Source organism: Gallus gallus, chromosome 3, assembly GCF_016699485.2.
Source record: "Gallus gallus isolate bGalGal1 chromosome 3, bGalGal1.mat.broiler.GRCg7b, whole genome shotgun sequence".
Taxonomy (NCBI): Eukaryota; Metazoa; Chordata; class Aves; order Galliformes; family Phasianidae; genus Gallus; species Gallus gallus.
Window position 1 is genome coordinate 106,861,016 of NC_052534.1, and position 27,664 is coordinate 106,888,679.

A 27,664-nucleotide genomic window follows, 5' to 3' on the forward strand; every position below is an offset into this window, starting at 1 on the left:
TACAAGTAGAAAGTGGACAACCAACTTCTGAATTGGGTTGAGCTGGGAACTTGGCTGTAATACCAAAAGACGTGCTATGATGAGACCAGAAAGCTCTATTGTCTGCACCTTTTCTTCATAAAACCACTTATTTGTATTCCTGCAACATTATTCCCTGGCCCCATTCCAAACAAGTGATGTTACTCAATACTTTGGCTTATGACCTCCTCCCGTTATTGACACCCTCACCATGCCCTTGTCTAAATGAGATGGAAGACGAAGCAATGCGGGAAGACTTAGGTCATAAACCATCAATATTCACGTTCAAGGTTTTAACAGAACTAAAGAAGGAAAGTTACAATTGAGTGAACCTGCATTTCTTTTTGGAGAGCTCTCTAAATGTTTAAAGTCTCCAATCCTAACAATAATTTGGATCTTGCATCATAGCCTTTTTACACCTCCCTAGCAAGAGCCATAGTACAACTCACAGCACGCAATTTGCTCAAATTCAAGCAAACCAGACAGGTGCCACCCTTGGGTGATGCCCTCCTTTCATGATGGACCAAAATTCTTCAGGAGATGGGAAAGCCCATGTTATCCCTTCTTCTCTGCCAAGAAACAATCCCTTGAAACTGCCTGCTGCCTGGAAGAGGAGCTTGAGGAATTTGTTATTGACTGGCTCCCCTGCCAAAAGCAAAGCACAAAGCTTTTTTAACCTACTTTAACCCCATCGGGTCGTGTAAAAAATTCATTAAAATCGCCTAATAATACAGAGCAACAATAACCTTTCTCAAACAACACAAGGCTTTGCAGTTTCTCCCGGTTGTGCCGTAGAAAACTTTCTGTGGCTGAACATCACCTGCACGTGCTGCTGCTGACAAAGCAGTACTGCTGCACTACAGCCCCATCACCTGCAGTACACCCTCGGTTATGAACCCTGGGGGCAGGATCCATGTCAGCAGTCAGCACACATGGGTCATGCCAACTTTTAATTGAGGAAGGGTGCCACCAGGTGATGCTGCACTGGTGCCAAACCTTGCTCTGCCAGAATTGCTTTGGAGACCATCTGCAACATTAACAGCAGGGAAAGAGCTGAAGAGGGGTCTGTTTGTTTCTTTGGAGAAGGTCTAGCTGTTTTTCTTGGATCATACATCATATGTCATCGCTTTGAAGGCTGTCCCTGAACACAGGGCTGATACCAACCCTCGGGCTCCATCCAAGCACACTGGTTCAGTCCTTGGCACACCGCTTTAAACCTAGCACAGTGCAGACACTGCACACACCGTGGGCTTCAAATGACGTGCCAGCTCTTGACCCACCGGGTCAGCTCTTAGACACTATCGAGATCACGGGCTGAGTTTTAATGCCCTGGAGCCAAGAGAGAACCTTACCCCATGTCTCCTAATGGTAATTTCACAGAACACACCTCTCCAGAAGCACTCGTGCTCACTTTAAAGGTTAGACACAGTTTCACAAGATTTATTTTCATTAAATGAGATTTTATCCTCCTTTCTATAAATCATCTGATGTCACATTATACTTGGGCTATAATACCAGCTGGACAACTTCACACCTTCCCAGGCAGAAATGTTAAACAGGGAATGCTCAGGAAGTGGAGAACAACATGCTGGTTACTATGAGGGATGTAGAGTGATGCTAGGCTTAAGAGCATCAAACCAACTTGCTTAAGACAGAAGACAGACATAAAGCATTGGGTAAGACAAACAGACCAATTAAGAAGAGACTGGTTTTGAAAAGCAACTGATAAAGCACACAGAACCTTCTAACCAAAAGAAGAATCTCATCCTACCCAAAAGTTCAGTCCAGAGGGACACTACTTGGACACGGTGCCTTCTTGAGGGCAACCTGTGTTTTCAAGCATTAGAAAGCAAAGTGGAGATCTCCAGGCTTACCCCATTTCCAGTACATCACTTCCAAGTACACAAAACTCTAAGGCCATTGTTATTACGTGATTTGGAGGCAGACATTTTGTTGTAAGTTGGATGGAAATTACATATCAGAGAGCAGTAGGTGGCATATTATTGTACTCCTGACTAGTTGGCCTGAATAGCAATAAGTCTGTGCATCTACAGCAAAACAGGAAAAACCACAGTCATCTAATAAGAATGCAATCCACTACCTCAGAACACAGTTTTGGTCAGATCTTAATGCTGTGTAAATTACATTTGCTTCAGCAATCAAATCTCCCTCTCATTACCTTACTGCTACCAGACTTCTGAAATAATTGACATGATCACTTGTAATGGTTAGGAAAGTTTTGATTTTAGGGCAGGCAATCTTGCCCTCTTTTTCTGTAGTACTTAGACTCATCCGTTCATATAATCAATTTTTCCATTTAAATGCTCCTTTTTACAGGAAAATGAATTCAAAATTGTTCAGAATTCCCAGTGATTAAGAAGAGAAATGGAATGAAAAGTCATAAAAAGAGTTTCTAATAGACAACACTGTGCTTTCTCATCCTGTGATGGGTTCAGGTGGCAACGTTGTGGTGGTGGGGGGCTGCAGGGGTTTTATCACTCTCTGCCAGAGACCAGGACAGACACTGTTCTACACGTCTATAGCAAATCCTCAGCCCTGTCGTCTGCCAGGTCCTCTCTGCACAGTAATACTCCTTCACTTGAGCATGGAGATTCCTGCTCCTAAAGACATCCTTGCACTCACGTGTGCTTACAAGCTTACACCTACCCTGCTCGAAACCAGGCTGGCTGAAGAGACAGTCAAAGAATTAGAAACCAAAAAACCCTAAAACGTACACATGTGGTATTTCCTCTTAACACCTCTTCAGCATGCACTGTTCGTTGAGCCTTTCACTTCCTTCTCAAATAACCTCCCACTGAGTTAAACCAACACAATCGAAGAAAATCTCAGTAACCAGGCCAACAAACAGAGCTTGCATCTATCTACAAAGCACGTCTGGATGTATCGCACACCATGCTGTAGTGCTGTGCTCAGCAAGGCCTTGGGTGCTGTACGGCTGAGCTGGGAATGGTATCAAAAGGACAAATAGAATCCCAGCCTTGGGTGACAGCATCACTCCTGCCAAATACATACTTGTGGAAGAGGAATGTTCCTCCAAAATGAGCAGAGGTCTACGAGCAAAGGATGTGATGAAGCTCCTGCTGGACTCACTCATGGACCCTTTGACACAATGCATGGCAGCTTTTCCTCGTGGGGACCGTAACAGGCTCTTTTTCTCCTCTGCTTTCATGGACTGACCAAACTGGACATCTTCAAAATGTACACTGAAAAATTTGGTTGAAATTAGTCAAATGCCAAAGTAAGCAGCTGGGTGCATGAGGGAAAGACTGCTGATGTGATCTATCTAGACTTCGGCAGTGCCTTCAACGCTGTCTCCCACAGTATTCTCCTGGAGAAGCTGCAGTCCGTGGCTTGGACAGGTACACTCTTCACTGGATAAAGAACTGGCTGGAGGGCTGGGCCCATAGAGTGGTGGCGAATGGAGTCACATCCAGCTGGTGAGAGGTCCGAGTGGTGCTCCACAGGGTTGATACTGGGACTTACCCTGTTCAGTATCTTTACTGATGACCTGGACAGGGCACTGAGTTCCCATCAGCTCTACCAGCTCCCAGCTCCAGTTCTGGCACCAAACTGGGTATCCTTAGGATCTGAGAATGCAGCACAAAGGATCTCACCATAATCCTTCTCCTGCATGCTAGACTTCTTAAAAGCTCACACGGTCAAAGAAGACACCTACTAAGCAGGAGAAACCTGGCTGTGCCTGAGGAGCAGAGAAACCTTGCTTGGGAAGGGATGTGCTATCAGTCTGATTCCTGCTCCAAGGGGAAACATGCATAGTTCATAGGGCACAGTCAAAGACTTCCCAAGTAAGCGTAAGTCAATTGACACCATCCTCCAGCATACAACAAGCAGAGTGTTCTCTGCTGGCGTATCAAAACTACATCCAAGACCAGACACAACCCCCAAAACACCACTGCAGCTTTCCTGCTGTCCTCCCACCCCACATATCCACTCCAGAAGACTGTAAGTGAAAAAATGTTAATTCCAAGCTAAACCAATTCCAACGAGACACGCTGTGCCGGCTCCCATTCTACTGAGAGAACAATTTCATGTTCTGGCTGCAAGACACACAAGTTTGTGGGCTCAGGACTCTGCCAAGGCAACACATGGATATCACAGGGACCCTAACAAAAGCTGACAGCAGACGCTCTCCTTATATTCTCTGCCAGGCCTCCTCTGTGCCAGAATATTCAACTGTCTCCATCCCCCTCCCCGGCAAAATGCCCCCCAGCTCTGCCTTACCCTAAATTGATGGGCGAAGTCAATTTGCAGAACCCCGAAGGACAGAAAGCAGCAGCCCAGGTTATGCCAGCCGGCGCAGGTGCTGATTATTTTCAGCATTTAGAAGCTCTGAAGTCATATCTAATGGCTGCTGAACAAAACCTGCAGAGTCTGGCATTACGGGCTGCGTTCCTGCTTTCTCAGAAAGCCAGCAGTTAATGGCATTCAGGCTGAATCTAGAATCATGAGAATATCTTTATTAAGCATGTCAGAAAACGTAACAAAATGCTGTGTCGAACAATTGGCCGTAGCAATGCTACTCAGTTCTGCAAAGTGAGTCTGTATCACATCTGATGTGTTACATAAAATATATGTCAGCATTTTCCTGGCAATAACAATACAGCCGTTTCTGCAAACCTTACCACGCTGCAAATAAAATATTTGCAATGCACTTGGAATTGTGGTCACTGCGCAGCTTAACACACTCAGCTCCGTACTCAATGCCTCAATGGCCTTAGAAGAGCGCTGAACAAACCTACCCTGTTAAGGTATGAAAGCACTGGGTCTTAGGTCTCCAGATATATATTTCAGGTTGAAAAGAAGCATTCCGTTTTTATTTAGCTCTGTTTATGCATTCCTGCATATAGGTACGTTCCCCTTGAAAAACCAAGAGATGAAAGCAGGGAAAGAGGACCGGCGTAACAAAGGAGACATGAGCTCAGGGCTTGAAAATTGCTGTGATTAGTCAAGCTAAGAAAGGAATCAGAAAGATGAAGAAAAAGATGGATGGTTCATATAAGGACAGGAGGGAAAACACTACAGCAAGCGGATGGAGAAAGGAAAAAAAAACAAGCAGCAGAGGAGTGACTTTTAAATGAGTTGGAGTATTGCCTAGGGTCAGAGACGAGTACCAGGAGCCAGGAACGTACCCTCCGAGTTCATCGAGCATGTGATTTCTGCCTGAAAACCTGCTCAGCTGCAGCCCTTGCTGCTGCCTGTGATGAGGCTTTGCAGCCATTGCTGCTGACTGCTGGGTGCCAGCACCCATCAGCAGCCCTGCACCGCACTTCCACCAACTCAAACGCTGCATGCAGCACTTACATGGAAGGATGGAACCTTGAACCAAACCCATGCATGGACCAACAGAGGTGGCTTCCAGTGACTTCACACCACCCAACTCCTCCAAATTCTCTTCCCAAATTCCCCTTCCAGAAGCTCCAACTGAGCCCAGATTTCAGCTTAAGGGTCTGAGGAGCACCAGCTCCTCCCAAGTCCCATGGAGGTGAGTAGAAGCCTCCTCCCCCAGCCACGCAGCTAACCTCAACTGGGAGAAGAGAAGGCTCCAGGGAGACATGAGAACAGCCTTTCAGTACCTAAAGGGGGGCTGGAAGAAAGTAGGGGACAGACTCTTTAGAAGGTGACGGGACAAGGGGAAATGGTTTCAAACTAAAAGAGCAGAGATTTAGATTGGATATAAGGAAAAGATTTTTTACAATAACGGAGTGAGGTACTAGTACAGGTTGCACAGAGAGGAGGTGGTGCCCCATCCCTGCAGACAGCCAAGGTCAGGCTGGATGGGGCTCTGAGAACTGATGGAGCTGTGGGTGTCCCTGTTCAGTGCAGGGAGTGGGACAGATGGCCTTTAAGGGTCCCTTCCAACTCAAATGATTCTGTGATTCTATGATTCATTCCTCTCATGTCCCAGAACCTGCTGCCCATCAGCCATGCTGCTGCATTGTCCATAAAAATCCCTCTGGTATAGAAAAAGGAAAAAAAATCAACCTAAAAAGGAACACAGAGGAACACTGCAGTGATCCAGTACTGCTACAGACTGAAGTCAGTCTGATTCAAGTGAGGTACTGTAAAACTTACAGCTTTTCATACAATATACAAAGGAGTATGCAGGGCCGGGCTGGAGCAAGTAGAAAAGGAATAGCAGCTGTGTTCTGGGTCCATTCAGCCCTGACATGCTTGGGCTCACCAGCACCACCAAAAACAGGACCAGGTCTGTTTCAGCCACCTTTGAAGCGACAGACACCAGCAGAAACAAAGCGCTTCCATTTCTGTGAATGCAGTCATCCCAGGAGAGCAATCCTGAAAGGTTTAGGAAGTCTTTTGATTAGAAAAGAAATTGGAAATCCTAGCTACAGATCCTAGCACATAATAGGCAAAAACCTGCTGTCACCAAAACTACTCAGTTTTATAAGTTCACCCAGAAAATGAGCTCCAGAGCAAACCAGATTAAGCAGAAGGAAGAAGACGAAGGGTTGCTAATGGGGCTCACTGTGACCTCCACAGACACTCCCTGCTTTAGGTAATTCTATCTTTGTCTCAGCCAGCCATAGAGAAAGCTCTGGTGCTGATTTTGATGCATCTTGACACCTATCAAAGATCCGGATCTTTCGAGTACAGCAAGGTGTCTCTCCTTCCCTTTCCAGCTCTCCTTCTTCCTTGAAGAAAGACATTAGATGAGGACATAACCCTAAGCTTGACAGCTTAAATTCAGGCTGTCCTCCCAAAGAAGGAAAGTATCCACACACATTTGGTAGTGGAGGGGCTGAGCATCCATGATACTCCTTTGCTATTGCTATAAAAAGGAAAACAATTAACCAGCTAGCAGAGGTCCAGTTTAGAACCAGATCAGTCCTTCTTCCCCAGGTCTGCCTGCAGCACGGAGGTCCCTGCAGCACGGAGATGCTGTCATGTTAACACCTCATCTCCTGCAAAGCAAAGAGCAGCTTCCAGGCCTGGCTGCAGCATCCTGGTGACCCAGCTCACCCTGGGGCCCAGTGATGAGGTGAGAACAGGAACAGGCTCCACAGGCAGAGGACAAAGGCTGGAGGCGAGGTTTATGGGAGCAAGAGGGTGGTGAAGGCTGGCAGGCACACAGGACGTCAAATTTCCTTATATTATTTAGGGTCTCCCCTAAATCTTCCTTGGATCTGCCTTGACTAAGGCTGGCCCTGCCAGAGACACTAATTTTCCCTGCCCCATCTGTTTGGATTTGCTTACTTACTAATTTACACAACGTCTATCTCCATGGTGGCTAAGCATTTTAATCACAGTGATTAACACACTGAGCAAGAACAAAACAAAAATGGTTAATCAAAGGCTATTAGCAGCGTTTGAATGTCTAGACACCGCTTTTTGCACATGAATGCTGGTAAATGATCATCTCCCCATAACCCTCACATGGTCCCTGATTTATTCCTTCTCCTTCCAGCTCCACTGTTTGCCACACCACATTGGGGAGTTTGACCCATTTGGCACCAAGAGGACATAAAAGGCTCCTGCAGGAAACATATGGGCTGCACAGCCCAGCTTAAGTTCTCGATACCATGGTCAGAAGCAAGAGGAAAACCTCATAAGAACAAGCAGGAGATGTGACTTGTGCTCCCTGGGCCTTTAATTCAAGAGGAGCCTTCTCAAGTAGCACAGGGGCAGATCAGACCTACAACCACAAGAAACACAAAGCACGGTTGTTACTAGATACACAATGTCCTACCTAGGATTTGCTACAAAGGGAGCATTACATGCTTTGCATTATACACAGGTAAGAGTTTGCTCTTAAAACCACATGGCACCACCACAACACACCACCTGACAGCTCACCTACTGGGTACAGTGCTCACCACACCAAAACTGCAGTCAGCATCCAAGCACAGGAGGAAGTTTTTCACCCAGAGGGTGGTGACGCACTGAACAGGTTGCCCAAGGAGGCTGTGGATGCCCCATCCCTGGAGGCATTCAAGGCCAGGCTGGATGCTGCCTGGTCTGGTGGTTGGCGACCCTGCACATAGCAGGGGGTTGGAACTAGATGGTCATTGTGGTCCTTTTCAGCCCAGGCCATTCTGTGATGAACACCTCCAGCGACGGGGCATCCACAGCCTCTCTGGGCAACCTGTTCTGTTGTTCACCTTCTCCTGAAGTCATTTTGGCCAAATGGTAAGATTTTATTGTGAAACAAGGCACCACAGCTGGAGCACTGGCCCTTGGGCAGGGTCTAGTTTCATATACCTCCATGTACAGAGGTTTTCAAGGAAACACTAGATGTGGCACTGAGGGACACGGCCAGTGGGCATGGTGCGGGCAGGCTGGGGTTGGAAATAGATAATCTTAGTGGTCTTTTCCAACCTCAGTGTTCTATGAAAGCTGAAGGCTGCGTAAATGTCCATGAGAGCCAGAAAACCCAGAAAAGGAAGCAGTCGTGACTGCTCACAGTCATTCACCTCTTGCAATAACAAAAGGTTTATTTGGTGGCAAACTAGAAGGAAATTAAATGAGGAGCTAAAGGAAATACCCAGCATAAAACCTGCTCTGGTTCATATGTCCTCCTCTGTTTCCAACAGATCACCACTCCAGAGACATTAATCATTTCAGCTGTAGATTTACTTTGTTCAAAGTTCACGTTCACAGCGTTCACAAAATACCATTTCTGAGAGTTTTATCTCTGGATGAAATCCTGAGGAGACATCTATCCACAGTCACGGTACCATGGACAGAGAAGAAAATCTCAACACAAAACTAGTTTAGCTCGATCATAAAATCATAGAATCACGGAAAGGTTGGGTTGGAAGGGACCTTAAAGCCCACCCAGTTCCAATCCCTGCCATGGTCTGGGTGCCTCCACCAGCTCAGGCTGCCCAGGGCCCATCCATGGCCTTGGGCACCTCCAGGGATGGGGCACCCACAGCTCTCTGGCAGCAGCACCAGGGTATCACCGCCGTCCGGGTAAAGGATTTCTGCCTAACATCTAAGCTAAATCTCTGCTCTTTTAGTTTAAAACCATTCCCCCTCGTCCTATCAGTGCCCACATAGAAAGTCAGACTCTCTCCTGTTTATAAGACCCCTTTAACTACTGGAGGGCCACAATGAGGTCTCCCCAGAACGTTCTCTCCTCAAGGAGAGAAGCCCAGCTCCCTCCACCTTTCTTTGTAGGAGTGGTGCTCCATCCTCTGACCGATTCGCATACATCTCCAGCCATTCTGGTCCCTTATAACAGTATTACCAGCTACTGAAAGTAATAACCACACTGAATGTGCACATTATTAATTTAAAAAGGCTGTCTGCTGGATTCCTACATTGACTGTCCCGGCTTTCTACCAGTCCCACTCCATCTTCGACTGTTTATTTATTATTTACTATCTAGGTGTCTCTGGGACAACTTAATACAGTAAGACGGCCTCTCATCTCATCCTTGCTAATGAATGTAATAAATAACTACAGTAAGCATTATAATCAATACTACACTCTGCTCATATCCCGGAGAACACGAGGTCTGTGGCCTGAAGCCCCGCTGGGGATACAGAGTCTCTGTGGGTTCAAACCCTGCTCAGCGCTCAGCCAGAGGTGAATTAGCAGCAGTGGGCTGAGTACCAGGGCCAGGCGTGCTTCTCAAAGCTCTGGGAAGGTTGTGCTCACTGCAAACGTGTATCCAAAGCAGCAATAAAACAGCAAGTGCTGGAGAAAGACGTGTAAAATATAATCCAAAAAAAAAAAAAATCCAAACAAGAAGGGGGGACATGAGAAGAGACATCAAAAGTTTACATACTGTGTAAATCTCAACAAAAAGTCCCACAGACCAGTCTCTGTTCAGAGATCAGATAGCATTGCTAAAGGAAAGCAATACTGTCTGCAGAGTATGAACAGGATGGCGCTACGTGGAGCTTTCCTTTCTACAATGCAGGATCACGGAAAGCTCACCAGAAGCTCAGTTCAATTGCTTTTTCCCTTTGGTTGCTGCTCTCATGAATTCAGAACCCCACGCAGGGTTTAATCCTGCCACCGGTTGAAGCAATGCTATTCCTCAATTCATTCACAAACCCTTCAGCTTCATCTGGCCCCGACCTGCACCGACAGCTCCAAGGCATGAGCCAAACCACACCATCCAGAAGCTGATATCAGAAATGTGCTTTTCTTCTTAACACTGCTATCACCTCCAAGATTAGCTGTTACATGACTTGGTAGGCTCCCTGTATGTCTATAGCCAACAATCTATCTTCCTGCAATGCTCGCTCTCCCCTCTCACTGCTTGCCCTCTACCTGAATTTTGCTTCAAATTGAGCCATACCTCTTGCAGCCAGGATCACAACGTGCTGCAGCAGAACCAGTGGGGACCCAATTCTCACTAGACCCTGTGGCAAATACTGTGAAAGTGAAAAAAAGAAAAGCAGAAAAGCTAGAGAAACCACAGCTTAATGACTTGGCTGAGAATGCCTCTGCAGCTGAAGGCATTCCTTTTATGCCAATAAATTTGTGCAGCAAATCACCCCAGATCCTATTCATCAGCACAGGTGTCCCAGGTGGGAGATGGTAACTGGTCCTGAGGGGTGCTGCAGGCTTCCAGCTCCTGCAAGGGTCTGCAAGCCCTTTCAGTGCACATGAAATTCTCAGCTGACATTATTTTGTTGATTTACCGGAGTTGCCATCAAGACGGAACTTGATCCTCCACGTCTACACTGCAGAGAAGCTGCAAAACTGGCTTCTGATATTCAGTATCTTGCTCCACTGAAAATTAGAACTAATCTGGGAAACAGTGCTTCTTGCACAGGTACCTCCTGCCTCTGCTAGGGGCAGAAACTCACCCTGCTGATTTCAGCTCTTCCAGGGGAGCTTAATAAATGTACTGCTCAAGTGATCCCCATTGCACACACGAATATAAGCAAAACAAGACAACTGTAGTTACCCCATCCCCAGCTTCTGCAGAAAAACAGCTTCGACCCCACAGAAATGATGCTGTTGTGTAGGAATGTCCCTAATCAAAATCTCCAAGTGAAGGAAAATTTCCTAAGCAGTGCTGAAGAAATTTCTGCCAAACTCCAAAAACCCTCATTGGACTGAAGCATTCATCACTGAGGTCCTTTTCAACCCAGGTCATTCTATGATTCCGCGATCACGGGCTGTTCGGTGCACTGCACCTCCTGCCTAGAAGCTTTCTAAGCCACAAATGCCAGAGGACAGTGTGATATTCTGGAGGAAAATCCTACACGTGTGCCCCAATGCAATGCATCTTCCTAGGCACCCTGTGCTCCTGTGCAATCAGGCACGCAATGAAGAGGTCCAGGGTGCCTTGGCCTGATATCTCGGAAGACACAAAGCACAGAATCATAGAATGCATAGAATGGCCTGGGTTGAAAAGGACCACAGTGATCATCTGGTTTCAACCCCCTGCTATGTGCAGGGTCGCCAACCAGCAGACCAGGCTGCCCAGAGCCACATCCAGCCTGGCCTTGAATGCCTGCAGGGATGGGGCATCCACAGCCTCCTTGGGCAACCTGTTCAGTGCGTCACCACCCTCTGGGTGAAAAACTTCCTCCTCATATCCAACCTAAACTTCCCCTGTCTCAGTTTAAAACCATTCCCCCATGTCCTATCACCATCCACCCTCATAAAAAGCCATTCCCCCTCCTGTTTATACGCTCTCTTCAAGTACTGGAAACCACAAACGCTGTGGTTGCCCTTTCTATACTCCCAGCAAGGCTCTTTCAAGCACTGTGAACTGTTTGCAACAACTGGTAGGGTTTAAGAAAATTAAAAAGGTATTTTATGCTCAAATGAGAACTCCACTAAAAGCACCAGACATCGATGCTTCTTTGCTGTTCTGCCTTTAACTCGGGCACTCACTATAGATCAGAGGCAGCGCCGCACAATAGCTAGTTATGCCTGTCACCCACAGCTCTGACCCATTCAGGACACGGAGTTATTTCTCCAGTTCACAAAAGCAGACTGAACAGATGCAGGACACCCCAGGAACAGCCCCCATCAAAGCCACCGTGGTGTAAGAAAACCCCACTCCAAGTCAGGAAGGCTCAGTCTGCCAATGGCTCTATAGAGGCAACCTGCTGGTCTGACCCAAAGCAATGCAATCTTACCAGATAACAGAACTCCTGTGGGAAGAAAAGCACGAGATCATAAACTGACAGAAGCTGACACTGCTGACTGCATCCAGAGGTCTGGGATGGATCTGACTGCACGCCCGTGCATCAGCCCCATTTAATGTGCTCCACATGGCTGCGGGGTGGTAAACTGCGTACCAAGGAAAACAGCAGCTACTCTACAGAGCTGGGTAAGCAGCCTAATTTAGAGCAGAGATGTCTGTTTCTAATTCTACTCGTATGATTAGGAAGAGTAATATATATCTTTTAATGGGCAAATAAAATCATTTCTGCGTTATCATTAAAATCCTTGAGCAAAGGATGCATGAGGAAATTTTATGTTTGGGATGGCACATTCTCGTGGTCGTCCCCAGCTCCTAAAAACACGCTTCCTTGAGGTCTAATATACCGTATAACAGTGCTTCCAGTAAAACCAGTTTTAATTTGTCAGGCTTTTAAGTTGCATTTCTATTATGAGCCTTCCCTTTTGTTGCTCTGTTCTCAGTTATTTCTTCACCACTCGAAGGAAAACGACCCCAAACAATCTTTCTTGCAGTGAATGCCTTTCCTTAAATCACCAAGTTGGCTTCTCCACCTCTTTTATTTTCCAAAATCTAGCAGCTGTAGAATCATCCTTACAGTAAGGCTGGCGAGGCACTGGCACAGGTTGTTCAGAGGGGCAGCGGTGCCCCATCCCTGCAGACAGCCAAAGTCAGGCTGGATGGGCTCTGAGCTCTGATGGAGCTGTGGGTGTCCCTGCTCAGCGCAGGGAGTGGGACAGACGGCCTTTAAAAGTCCATTTCAACTCAAATGATTCTGATTACATGCCCCCAGTTTGGGGTTAAAGGTCCCAAACAGGAGGCTGCCTGCTGGAGACCCAAGCCACCCTTGGGACTAGCTGAGGTGGAAAAAACAGGGCAGGAAGGCTACAGGGGAAAGTACCTGAGCCCCAAAAACCTGAAGCTTCAAAGGTGGGATGGAGCCACAGCAGATGATACTAAGTTCCTTCCTATGAGAGTGGTGAGGTGCTGGAACAGCTGCCCAGAGAGGCTGTGGATGCCCTGTGCCTGCAGGTGTTCAAGGCCAAACCCGAATCTGCTCCCACAGAGGGAAAACAGGGAAAGAGAAGAAAACAGAAGCAGCCCAAGTGAGGGCATTGCTGATACTGGAGCTTGGGACTGATAGGGCAGACCAACACAGGCCTGCAGGTAGAGTTAACACACATTAGGATGCTTAATGTGTCAGATCCCAATTAGAAGCACTACCCCTGGTTACAGCCCAGCTTCTTGAGGAGACCTGTATTGCCTTCCAAATGGCCCCAACCTCTGGTGTGGAACATGGAACTTCCAATTGGTACACTGCCATTCAGCAATTCCTGGGCAAAACAACCCAGCAGCTCCCCTACAAAACAACTCTGATTTCCCCATATTTCAGAGAATCATTAAGGTTGGAAGAGACCACTATGATCACCTAGTCCGACTGCCAGCCCACACCATGCCCACTAACCCATATCCCTCAGTGCCTGTGTAAAGGACCCCTTCCATTTTCCCCAAAACACACCCACAGTGTCCTGACAAGTAGAAAAGCTTCAGAAATCGAACACAACAGCTCCTGCAGATCCACTTCAGCACATTCCTTACCTTCAGCACCTTAAGAGCAATCCTTTCAGAGAGAGATGCGACCTTCCCAGCTTTTTAGGTACCCGTGTTAGGAGCTCTGGTTTACAAATCCTCTAATCCCCTGTAAGAACAGGGAAAATAATCCAGCTGCAGGCAGAGAACTCAGCAAAGCATCAGAAATCAAACTTACACCCTGGATTCAAGCTCCCTGCGCTCTGGTTACATGGCTCCTAACAGTTCTAGCAGGGCTTTTCTCTCTGAGCACACAACGCCAACAAGAGAAACAGAAGGGTCAGAAATAATTTGCCATTCCTGCTAAAAAAAACTCGGTGATTTCTGAGTTCCCAGGGAGAGGAGCAGTAGGGAATTAAAGGAGATCTGCATGTTTAAACAGTAAATTCAGTGGCTCATTGCAGGCAGGGCTTGATCACAATGAGGAAAAATAATGAGAGCTTATAACGAAGCTCCAGTTGTGCAACAAGCCATGCCACGAAACCTGCTCTTATAAATGGAATTATTAAATTTCTGAGTGGTAAAACAAAAACACTCCTCGCATAAGCAGTAATGAAGCAACAATTTAGGTGACGTTTAGAAGCGCAGCGATTGAGGGATTATCCAGGTAAATGCTGGGTTACCCAGGCATGGTCTCTCCGTACCAAAAGGCTCACCTGAACACCTCTGTGGGCTCTCCTGCCTGTTCTGGGATACAGGGCATCAGCAGAGGGCTGAGCAGTAAGAGCTGACTGATAGGCTTCATTTGTGCTGACACCAGAGCGGATTTCTGGTGCTTGCGTCCCAACCGGAGAAGCCACACTGATTTCAAAGCAGCTGAGGGAACGCTCCAGGACGTCTGAACTCATGGACTCCAAGGTTATTACACCATAAAAAAACACTGGACAGGTTGCCCAAGGAGGCTGTGGATGCCCCATCCCTGGAGGCATTCAAGGCCAGGCTGGATGTGGCTCTGGGCAGCCTGGTCAGCTGGTTGGCGACCCTGCACATAGCAGGGGGTTGAAACTGGATGATCATTATGGTCCTTTTCAACCCAGGCCATTCCATGATGATAAAACTCCAACAGCTCGTCCATAACTTGTGCAAAACTGCAAATAACATCTGAAGTCCTGGCTGTATTCAGCTACCGAAAGATGATTAAGTTGAGTATCTACAATTACTTTTAATCCTAAATGACGGATAAATTTTTAACTCCCACCACGCAGCATCTAAGGTGTGATATTAGCGGGAGCCTGTAGAAACCAATCAATAACCATTAAAGCTGGATCCTATCAGCTACCACCAGGTATTAGCCACTTTCTCAATATTTCAAGTATTCTATTATTCTTAGATGCAGTTAAAGTAGTAAAATGAAGTGGTCTCATACTGACACGGTGATAAATACCAGATTAAATATAGAACAAATTTATTACTTCCCGAAGTCCTACTGAGCGTCCTGATTTTTTCTGTACCCACAAAAGTATAGTTTGCTTTGATGCTTTATTATTCCAGATCTAAAGCACGCAACCAATAAGCAAAGAGTGTGCTGGTTCACAAATGAGGTTCAGACATGTCTGGGTGAAGGTAGATGACCCCCATAAGTATGGATTTCTGGCTCTCTGCCTGTCCCAAAGAGGCTGAAGGAAGCTGTCCCAGCAAGGTGTGAGTGAGGCTATTGCTTCATGGGGACACAGATATCCAGGTCTCTACTGAATGGACACAGTGAGGCACTCAGCTGGGTGTCACCCTCATGCATTAATGCAAAAGTGACCCAGTGAATATAAACATCTCCCGTCCCTGGAGGTGTTCAAGGCCAGGTTGGATGTGGCAATGGGCAGCCTGGTCTGGTATTAAATGTGAAGGTTGGTAGCCATGCCTGTGGTGGGGTGGTTGGAGCTTCATGATCCTTGGGGTCCTTTCCAACCCAACCATTCTGTGATTCTACGATGATTCCATGATAAATCTCCTGAATGTGACACTAATAATCTGATCCAGTGAAGGGATCTAGGCTTCACTGCTGGAGCACATACTCAGGTCATAAATAAATTCAGACCATAGCAAATAAGTAAATCACGTAGCCATGGATGAAAGCTAGATGTGGATTTTCCCAGCCTGAATCAATTTGCATTAGCTGGAAAAAAAGAAAAAAGAAAAAAAAAAAGAAAAAAAACCTAAAAACATAATCCAATTAGAAAATAAAATAAAAATTAACCTCAAATGAGGGGGGTAGTTTCCTTTCCAAAGCACTGCACCGTTCTCAGCTCCTCCTTGCACATCTGGCAGGGACAGGACACCAGCACTATGGGTAGCTGAGCCGACAGAGCAGCCCTCACCCCCAAAACTCACAGAATCATATGAATCACAGAATCACTGCTGTTGGAAGAGACCTTTATTAAAGTAATCTAGTTCAACTCCTCAGCACTGCCCAGGATTTGGTGCATCCTTCATTAAAGAAGGGTGTGAAAGCCTACTATGCCACCTTTTGAGACAGGCACATGCCAGTGCTTAGCCTCAACCTCCAGCTCCTGCTCCGATGCCTGCACTGGTGTGCACTACGTTCCCTACTGCAGCTTCCCTCAACGAATCCATTTTCTCCCTAGCCCAACCCTCAGAAGCAATGGGAAACCAGCACTAAAGCAGTCTCATGCTCTGAAGCTGAGACAACACATCAGTGTGACACACTATACGTGGTGACCTCACACCCCAGAGCAGCTTGCATCTTCCCCAAAAGAGAGCTCACAGCCACGAGGGAGGAACAGAGGCATTCCTACAGTCAGCGCCTCAAGACTCGGTGGTGTACTCTGTTCCAAATTACTTCCACTCCCAATTAATATTCATAAACGAAGCACAACACCACGCTTTCCATCAGCCATCACACACCACCCACACTAGATGAAAGGACAACTACACGAGATAAGCAGTTTATTGAATCAAAAGTCCCCTTTAGATGAGAAGACAGCTATTGCAACGGCATAAAACTGATAGCATCCCATCCTGGGTGTACGTATGGAGGGAGTATCAGTACATCTCTCTTTAAACCAGAGATTCAGCACTGAGAACGCGCAATGTAATTATTATGTTAATTTAGCTGAGTTTTTCTGCCTGCTTGAGGCTTGAGCTGGAGGTAGGAACTTAGGTTTGAAAAGCTGACGTTGAAAACCTGCTCTGAAAACAGAAGTGACACCCAACTGTTTCATCAGCAATACCATTTAAATCCCTGTTTCCATTGTCCCCACCCCTGCCATACCAGTCTCAATGGGATTTTAGGGGAAGACCTTGCCCTCAAGCTTTTAACTTCTATTGCCATCACAACAGCTTTCAACTTGGGTGCTCAACAAGCATGGTCAGAAGCATGTCCCTAATTCCTATCCCACCTCACCTCTCCTGAGCACTGTTCAAGCAACATCCAGAAAGTGCTTTTCCTCCTCCTCCTCCTCAAATTCATCTTAGGTGGCAGAAATCAATGTTCTCATCCTCCCAAAGACTGGCAGCAGCTGTTGGGTGCATGCCCCGTGCGGACAATAAATGAATGAACAAGATCCCTGAGAAAACTCATGAGCCCAGTACCGTGATTGAAAGCATATAACCCATAACACTCTTCCGTCACCTCTCTTCCATCAGCAGAGGGGTGGCCAGCAGGGACAGGGAGGTGATTGTCCCTCTCTACTCTGCCCTCGTGAGACCCTATCTGCAGTACTGTGTCCAGGTCTGGGGGCCCCAGTACAAGAAAGACAGGGAGCTGTTGGAGAGGGTCCAGAGGAGGGGTCAAAGATGATCACAGGGCTGCAGCACCTCCCCTGCAAAGACAGGCTGAGGGAGATGGGCTTGTTCAGCCTGGGGAAAAGAAGGCTGTGGGGTGACCTTATTGCAGCCTTTCAGTACCTAAAGGGAGCCTACAAACAGGAGGGGAGTCAACTCTTTGAAAGGGTAGATAACAGCAGGACGAGGGGAAATGGTTTAAGTTGAAGGAGGGAAGATTGAGGTTGGATATCAGGAGGAAGTTCTTTGCAGAGAGAGTGGTGAGGTGCTGGAACAGCTGCCCAGAGAGGCTGTGGATGCCCCATGCATCCCTGGAGGTGTTCAAGGCCAGGTTGGATGGGGCCCTGGGCAGCCTGGGCTGGTATTAAATGGGGAGGTTGGTGGCCCAGCATATGGTGGGGGGGTTGGAGCTTCATGATCCCCGAGGTCTCTTCCAACCCAACCATTCTGTGATTCTACCAACACTGTACTGCTCCTTCCACCAACCAGCAAACCAGTGTTTCCTAGAAGTAACAGCAAGATGGTACAGGGTTGATGCCTCCAGCACACCTCTCCCTGGAGCCATTCAGCTCTCCAGCCATGAGGGACAGAAATGGGTGGCCCAAGAAGCGTATTTACACCACTCGCCAGAAAGGGGTGGTATAAATATTGCCAAAGCTTCCTGAAGGCTAGTACTTACAGTCATGCTTTGAAAGGGAAAGAATAAAGCAAAATATTCAATTAGAAAAAATTACTGTAATTGCAGGTTCTATTTTATCCCTCCATTAATGCAATAAAGTACCTTGAAATATTGCTGAGCTGGGATACAGAGCTTAGTGCTACTTAACATTTTAATATACATCCAGGGGGCTAATTTAATTTAGATGTGCACGAGGGTCTCCTCTCCCTCCTCATCCTTACTGTCTCCCCTAACACTCCTCAAAACATGACAAGGAATAAATGCTTCCCCACCACACCGAGGGATGGATAAGCAGAGCTGATGCCAGACATAAACCCTGCCACGTACAGCCAAGGGAAGAGCATCAAAAGCACCAACAAATAGATCCATCAAGACTGATGCATAGTTAAAAGTGTGCCTGCATGCACCTCAAAGCCCTGGCATCTTGAACTGGTATTTTTAGAGATGGAAAGTGTCCAGTTGCTGCTGCTTGAACACCAAACACAATCCCAGTGGAAATCACAGAACCATAGAATGACCTGGGTTGAAAAGGACCACAGTGATCATCTGGTTTCAACCCCCTGCTATGTGCAGGGTTGCCAACCAGCAGACCAGGCTGCCCAGAGCCACATCCAGCCTGGCCTTGAATGCCTCCAGGGATGGGGCATCCTCAGCCTCCTTGGGCAACCTGTTCAGTGCGTCACCACCCTCTGGGTGAAAAACTTCTTCCTAATATCCAACCTAAACCTCCCCTGTTTCGGTTTAAGACTATTCCCCCTTGTAATGTAAGGCCATACCATTTTGTTCCTACGATGCTGCACGCTGCGGTTTGCTGAATATAACCCCAGTCCTCCCTATGACAGAAGATAAGTGAATCCTATTTTCGGGAGCCCTTCATCCCTTTAATTAAACAAATTAATATCAGTTCTTCGTATCGCATAGCCTCTATTATCTTTTGTGAACTCCTCCAATTCTGTTGTAAAGATATATTGAAAAAGCACTAATTGAGATTATCTCTGGAATTCGAGAGTTGGTGTATTTTTAGGCATGTTTTAAAAACTATTTTCCCTTTGTTTCTGGAATGCCTCCCATCCTTCCTCCTATGCCAGACTGTTTACATTATTTAAATGCCTTCTGCTTATACCACTCTTTACAATTTTCACTTCAACAACATCGGCCTCCGTTGCTCTTTTTTCCTTCGCTTAGACATAACTGGGATGAATTCCAATCCCATACTCAAAACCACTCCCGGTGCTGCACTGCTGCTTTCTGTGTTCAGTACATCCAGCAGTGCGTTTCTATGGCAAAAGTCTCCTTGTTCAGCTGAGGGAACCATGTACAAAGGGTTAAACCATTGAGTTGGAAGGGACCTTTAAAGGTCAGGGTCCAACTCCAATGATTCTACGAAACCAGCTCTTGTTTTTCAATAGAAGCTGTGGAAATGGCCATTTTCACAGACACTGGAGTTTGGTGCTGCTTATGAGGGTGCGTGTGAGGCTGTTTGTGAGGGTGGATAGTGATAGGATAAGGGGGAATGGTCTTAAACTGAGACAGGGGAGGTTTAGGTTGGATATGAGGAGGAAGTTTTTCACCCAGAGGGTGGTGATACACGGAACAGATTGCCCAAGGAGGCTGTGGATGCCCCATCCCTGCAGGCATTCAAGGCCAGGCTGGATGTGGCTCTGGGCAGCCTGGTCTGCTGGTTGGCGACCCTGCACATAGCAGGGGGTTGAAACCAGATGGTCATTGTGGTCCTTTTCAACCCAGGCCATTCTATGATTCTGTGGTGCAAACTCAGCAGGATCCTCTTCACCACCTGCTTTAAGCAATAAGCCCTCCCTGTGATGGCATCCCTGTAAAGGATGCAGCCGAAAGAAGAAAGTCAGGAGCAAAGTTCAAGACAGAAACACAAACACAGAGCCCTCCTCCATCCCCAAACCTAAGGGTTCACCTCCAGCTTTGCATCACACTCATCCCTGAGGCAACCCAAGCAACAAGTGCATTTCACAGACAGGGTTCAGCAGCTCTTCCAGGTGCAGGGAGGGAAACTTCCACATCCTGACTCAATGAAGATGGGAAAATCCAGCACTCCTTTTCTCTGCAGGGGAAGAGGAGGTCCTGGTGACAAAGGCATTGGTCTTCAATACAGGTCTGGGTGCAGTGCCAACTCTGCAAGAGACCTTCCATGCCACTGAAGTCACATAAGGACACACTGTGAATATTTCATAGGCGAATCTGAGCCCTCACTGATTTAGGAGGAAGATGTGAGAAGAAGCACAATCTCCAGATCCCAGGATGCTTTTGGGGACAGATTTAAGATTGCTTTTTCCTTGTTTTTTCCTCTTGGGCAAGATTTGATTTTGCTGCAATGGGGCTGCCCGTTCAGCTGAGGCTTTAAGGAGGAGGCTTTAAGGAATTACACAGTTACTTACACCAAGATAAGGAAAGCAGAGACACAGCCAACCCGGGAAACGCAGACTTCAGATGGAGCACTCAGCACGTGGGCTAAACCCACCCAAGGGCAGACAGAGAGCAATTCTTGAGACTCCTCAACAATCTTCTGAAGATTCCCCTCCCCAGAAAAGCCCTTCTCCATTTCCTTGGGATCCGCCTTGGAAAAGCATCTCCGTGCCCTAAAGCAGTCACAGACCACTGTGAATCCCAGTATATCAGAAGGAGGTGCATCAATGAAATTACAGCATTTGTCACATCTTTTCCTTACATGTTCAATTACAATTTAATTTCACCTCTAGCTGTAAGAAAGCATGACTCTGATTCATAGTTCCCTCTGTATAAAAGCTTTCAGGTGTGAGGGCACAGGCTTATGCTAGCACTGGTTTTCAAGACAGTGAAGTGCTAAAAATCAAGTCAGAATTCAAGGGAAATAAAGCAAAATGGAAGAGAAAAGTTCTCAGAAGGATTCAGACTTCTCCACAGGCTCACCTGCATTCCCCACGGAAAATTATACATTTGCCATCCAATTTCTTTTCCTTGCAGTCTCAAGGCAGCGAAACAGCTCTCCTCCACAGAGATGCTTTATCACCATCAGTTCTTCCTACATCCTTTTCATTAAAGGAAATGCTCCCTGAATAACCTACATTTGTACTGAGAGGAGAACCACTGCAAGGAATAAAACCAGCTCAATTCAGCTAAAAGCAAAATGGAAGTCTCTAGAAGGGTGGAAAATAGGGAGCTTATCATTTTAACGTACCAAAAAAGAGCAAGCTGGCTTTCCTCTATCCCTTTGCACCCTGCATCCTCTCCATTGGGAAGAGTGTTTTCAGATTGCCATTGGTGTTAGAAATAAAACCAGAGGGCACCAGGAAAAAGATGGCACTCGTAGCCCTAGAGCTCAGCACGAAGCCTGAGAAAGTAGAAAAGGGGTGTCCTGGTCTAAGCTTTTGGGAAATCAGGCTGTCACCCAACTCCTACTAGCTGTCTTCCTGGACTGTTTTCAGACTCCTGAAGATGGTCTCTCCAAAACACCTAATGCTGGCATCCTCACCCTGAAAGCCAATGAGGCCCCATCCCTGGAGGTGCTGTCCCATCGCTGGAGGTGCTCAAGGCCAGGTTGGAAGGGGCCATGGGCAGCCTGATCTGGTGCCTCATTTAGTGGTTGGCTGTCCTGCCCATAGCAGGGGGTTGGAACTTGATGTTCTTTGAGGTGCCTTCCAAGCCAAGCCATTCCATGACTCTATGAAATGTTATGCTGGTTCTGGTAGGAGGACTGGTAGGGCACTGAAACATCTCTGTGTCCCCATATAACCCCACAGAGAAGTGCCAAGTGCTCATCACTGCACAACCCCCTTATCTGCAGAGCAGCTTGTTCCCCTTGGCCCTTCCTCAGCAGCATCCCTATCCCCAACAGGGAGCTTGATTTCACTTTCTCCTCCCAACCCTGCCCATCCACTGCCTCAAATCAAACTCATAGCACTGAGCTGCATGGAAAGAGAGCTGCCAGCAAGTCAGGGAAGCAAGTCTTCCTCCAAAGGGGAGGCCTCGAGGAATTTGCCCTCCCAGGGCTGGGAAGCAGATCTGCTTCAACATCTGTGGTTTGACCCCCTCTAGTGGGTAGCGCTCAACAAGACATGGAGCCTTGCCAACACCCCACAGCCAATGGAGACCCCACTCAAGTGAGAAAACCTCTTCTTAGTGATGATGACGGTTATTACCTACTGCCACAACTTACCTGCCCTGTACTTCAGATTCAGCATCCTTGACATGTTCTAACAAACCGGACCTCCACACCCAGTATTTATGGAGATCCTGTAGAAAACTCATAGAAATGGGGACAGAACAAGCAAAGGTTTTGGAAGAGAGAACCACTTCACTGGGGAAAAAAAGTTATACCCCAGACTGGTTCTGTAGGAGAACACATTTATCATCTGTTCCAGAACGTCTTCCCTCTGCCAACTTGTCAAAAGCTGACAAAACTCCATACTATAAAGGCAAGCTGTTAAAACTTGGCTAAAGGGAAAAACTTAGCTGCCAGACAAGCTAACCAGAAAAAGCTGAAAAAAACATTTGAGTGTGCCAGGGCAGGCAGTAAATTCACTGAAAGGTTCTATGGAATTAAACATCTCAAAACAAGACAAGGAGATGGTGTTAGGACCTACCCTACCTGTCATCTGACCAGCCGATGTCTCCCACTTCAATAGTCTTGGGCAGACATCTTTAGATATCTTAGGCAGTTTGGAAAGGCAAGCAGCTAAAGTAGCTTATATCCAACTCACAGTTCACCCCAGAGCAAAGTATTTTAGTAAAGCCGAAACCTACTCATCGCATAGTCATTAAATACCACATATTCCTTTTAAACCCATTGATTCATCCTTCCACCTCCGGGCACGCCAAGTGATGAACAACTCATAGATTTGGTCTTTCCACTAATAAACAAGATGTCAGGTCTTTGCCTAAACTTTAGAAATTCTTCCCTTAAACACGCACACACACATGGTGTTTTAATGTCAAAATACAGCGTGGGTTTTTTTTTTTCTCTTCTTAGCAAAATGTTTCTCTTCTAAATATGTATTCCGATCAATTTTAAAAACAAAACCCAAATACATTGCACTGAAGTCACGCATCTTACCATTACTGACAGTCACCAGACAGTGAGATTTTCAGCTGATCAGCGTTCATTTTAACTCAAACTCCACATTCTGACAATCCAATGGAATTCAATAATGTTTTCTTTAATAGCACCTTGCACTGCAAAAGGTCAGACTTTAAACCCTGTACTCCAGGACAGCAACCATGACCCACTGACCCATTTATTACAGAGCGTATAGAAAAGTACAACAGATGCAGAAGTTATACTCCCAGTCGTCACAAATACACCTTCCACAACTACTCAAGACATCAAAACTCCAAGTCAGAATTATTTTTCCTGAATTTACAGAGATGAATGGTTTCAGTAAAAGCAAGAGCCCTGGCAAGCTGAAAGGACCCACCAACCTTCAGCCTATTTCCAGCAAAACCACAGTACTGCACTGCTGCTCCTCAAGAAGCCTCCCTTCTGCAGCTTACAGGGCAGGAGTACAACAGCCAGTGTTGTGCGCCCAGCTGGCATCCTTCACTTCTGTAGCAGTCTGGCTGAACTGTTCTAGTCTTTGAGATAGTCTAAGGGATTGAGATGAAAGGTGAAAATTGCAGATGTATAAAGGTAAAACCCCCCAGTGCCCAAGCTTTATCGGTGGGAATGCAATTTAAGATCACAGCACTTCAAGCATCCATTCAAAATCTCTATATAAATATGTTTGTATGCACACTTGCACAATGTACTTTCTTTCCAGCAGTCAGCGTAGGAAGGCAGTATGAATACAGCCCTAAGTTCTCAGCTGAGCAAAAGACAAATGCAACAAACTCCAAACATCACTCAGTCCCCTCAGTAACCCACCGGTCACCTCTCACACTTGTAAGAGGGGAACCAGCACACGAATAGAAGACAAAGCCCCCACCCTCCCTTATTACACAGACACAATTAACTGCAGACCCACCACCACGAAAGGATGACGGACAGCCTTGCTAAAAGAAGAGCCTGGCGTATGTTTGAGTCCCTGCCATAAGAATGTGATTTATCCATCTCATTGGTGAGTGTTTCCAACAGCCAGGAAAAGTCCCTGCAGGAACCGTGTTATCCCCGCAAGTAAAACCCAGATTACCTAACGTCTACCAAGAAGCAAGCCCTCAGCAATTCAGGAACAGGATTGCTGTACAACTCCAACCTGCCCCCTCTATTCTCTGCGATTTCGCTTCCAGCTGCTGAGCAACAGCTACGACAGCCTCTCCATAACGTACAGCCCTGATTACGCTCCATGCAGTCGCAGCGCATATCCATTATCATGCAGGAAACCAGGCTGGATGCATTATGCACTGAACTTACATTGTTCTAGGTCTTCCTCCTCCGTCCCCACGTATCAACTTCTTACCAGCACAGAGCAATTTAGCTGCAGGCAAACGCTGCTAAAACAGCGCTTTCCACTATTAGTCCCATCACCGCATTCAAGATTAATTTTAACGGCGTTTGCAATCGCTATAGTGGGAATGGAAAAAGATGCCTTGGTGGAGGCTAGCCTACAGACAGCATGAAGTTATTCTTGCTCTGGTCAGATACTAGGAGGCAGCTCCACGCCGCCGGTGTGCCCTACAAAGCAGGAGCCGTGTGCTGGCGAGATGGGTGATCAACAGGAGAGCACGCTCCCTCATTGCGCCTAACATGATTTGGGCTGCAGAGCTCCTTCCCAGTCCCTCTCAGCAGCCCCAGCACTGCACTGTCTCACAAGCCAAGAATTTTTTCTCTGCAGTAACAAAGTGGGGGGAAATTCTGGGTTACATGAGCCTCGGTTCTTCGCGTGACAAAATAAATCACCCTCCATAGGCATCACCTCTGCAAGGCTCCGGCATCCCCCTCCCCACTGCTCACCAGAGCGTGCCGGGGCTGTCTGTGCCCATGCAGGCTTGCACCGTGCTAACAGCCATTTATTTCTCCTGGCTCTGAGAGAGGAGAAACCCAAACCTGCAAGAGAAGCATCTGCATCAAGAAACGCTTTTGCTGATGGGATCAGCATTAGGAAAAGCAGAGAAAGGGTTGCATCCCGATTTATTTCCCTCGCAGGCATCACGGCACACCCACCCCTCCAGCATCCCCAGGTCCACATCTCGGCCACAAGGGAACAAAATCCACCCCCAACAGGAGCTGAGCACCAACATGGTCGGAACATTACACAAATGACATTGAAGGGTGCAGAAGAAATATATGTATGTGCTGTTGCGCCGCGCGGTGCCGTGGGCTCCTTTCCCAGGTATACATTTCACACAACCTTCCCATGCAGCTCCCCGCCCCTCCGCCCCCTCCAAAAGAAATAAGAAACAATACAAGATCTTTGATGTGTGTATTCATTTTATCTCAAGAGCCGTGTCCTCAGAAGAGGTGTCAAGGCCCTCCCCTGCCTCCACCCACGCAGCCCTCCCCCAGGCTCCCGCATGCTGTCTCCATCTTAACTCCAGCCACTTCTCCACCGATTTCATTAGGCAGCAGGGTTAACCCCTTCTGCCATCCAGATGGCCAAAAAAAAAAAAAAAAAAAAAACCAAAAATTAAAATAAATAAATAATGACTTCCTCATCAATCATCACCTTCTCCCTTTCCTTCTCCATCCGTACCCCAGTGAAAAATTCCTAACATTCATCCATCTATCCATCGGGTTATTTTGGCCCCACGGATTCACGTTGGAAATGCCTATGCAGGGATGTTCACCCTCCCGGCTTCACCATTTAGTGCCACCTTCCCCTCCCTCAAAAATCCATTACCTTCTGCCTATCAGTAATTTTAAGAGCACTCAAGCCCAACCAGCCCCACTGGGACCCTCTCCCCATATGTATGTGGGGGGGGGGTGCATGCAGGACCCAATGCCACCACTCGGAGCCTTTGCTCCAGCCTCCATCACCCACACCTCCTTCTCCTTCCATCTTATTAACCCATATCCCCTCCAGAGCGATCTTAGAGGACGCAGGGCCACGCCGGGTCTTTACAGTTGTCCTTACAACACCTCTTTCAGTAAAAATGCTGTCTCTCTGGAAGCGTTTGTATCTTACAGGCTTTCATCCTGGAGAATCCCTCCCTGCCTCCCCCTTCCATCTCTTTTGGGGGATGACAGCTCCTCGCTCACTCTTTTATTCCCATTGATCCCAGGGACATTCCCCGGCCCCATCCCCTGACCACCCCGGGGCCTGTCCTCAAGAGCTGCTCCAGGGCAGCAGTCCCTGGCTCTGACCTTCAGTCTCACACCGACAACCTGAAATCCATCCCCGTTTCCCCACTGCTTCCTTCCCCACCACCACGGGGGACAGATGCAACCCTCACTCCCTCCCTCACCTACAGCAGGTTGACGCCAATCCCTTTGGAAATGGCACACCCCACAGCCAGAGGCCTGCCCCCCATCTGCCCCCCGCCTCTCCAGAGCAGCTCCCTCTTTCCATGGGGCTGCTTCCTCGCTGCCCCCAGCTCTTGGGGCCAGCCCTCCTCATGGCTGCAGGGCCTCGCTCTGCAGTGATGCCGGCACGGGGGTCACCCCCAGCTCCAGGCCTACATCCACACCGTCACCTCTGGGGAGGAGTTAGCATCACCTCCCAGAGCACCTGCAGGGATGAGCAGCCCCAAATCCACCCCCTGGTCCTGCCCCATCCTTGTGGGGCAGCAAGAGCCCACCCTTGAGGTACCCCTTCCGCCCCCTATGCTTCTGGGGGGCACAAACTCACGTCCTCCCAGGCGCCATAAGGTGACAGCAGCCCCTCCACATCCTCCCTCCCCACAGCCCCAAAGACTGATTTTGGGGTAAATTTCTCTCCCTTCGGTACTGTGGGCTCCTCATCTCCCCCTGCTTTTACGTGGGGAGAGTGCTGGCCCTGCCCAGTGAGGACCACGAGGTGACAGTGACCCCCATGGCCTCCTCAGTCCCACACACTTATCTGGGGGAACCTCTTCTCAGCCCAATAGGGTTGAGCCCAAATCTCTCCTGCTTCCGTATGTGGGGGGCAATGACCCAAGTCCAGCTCAGACCATGAATGGACAGCAAACTTCAGTCCCCCACCTCAGCCCCGTGGACACATTTTGTGGGAATTTCTCTTCCCTTTGGATAACCTCCCAGTACAAGGAGGGCCCCCACATCTCCTCCAGCTTGGGGAGCGTTGACCCACGTCCACCAACCTGTGTGCCCACAGACCCTGAGGTAGCAGTGACCCCTATTTCCCTCACCTCAGCCCCACAGATCACCCTAGGGGCATCTCTCCTCTCTTTGAGGCTCTCTTCAAGCTAAGGGGAAGGAACCCCCAAATCTCCCCTCTGTGGGGTGCACTGACCACTTCCACCTCAGACCATGAGATGACAATGACCCACGTCAACCTTAGACCATGAGGTGACAACGACCACGTCCACCTCGGGCCATCAGGAGAGAGCAACCCCTTCAGCCCTACCTCAACCAGAGGACCCTGACCCACCTCATACCACGA

At 47.7% G+C, this 27,664-nt stretch overlaps 1 protein-coding gene across 2 annotated transcripts in view; it reads right to left on the reverse strand.

Moving 5' to 3' along the window:
* The window catches only part of XKR6 (XK related 6), a 188,446-nt gene that overhangs the window by 159,355 nt on the left and 1,427 nt on the right, over window positions 1–27,664 (reverse strand). The window lies entirely within an intron of this gene.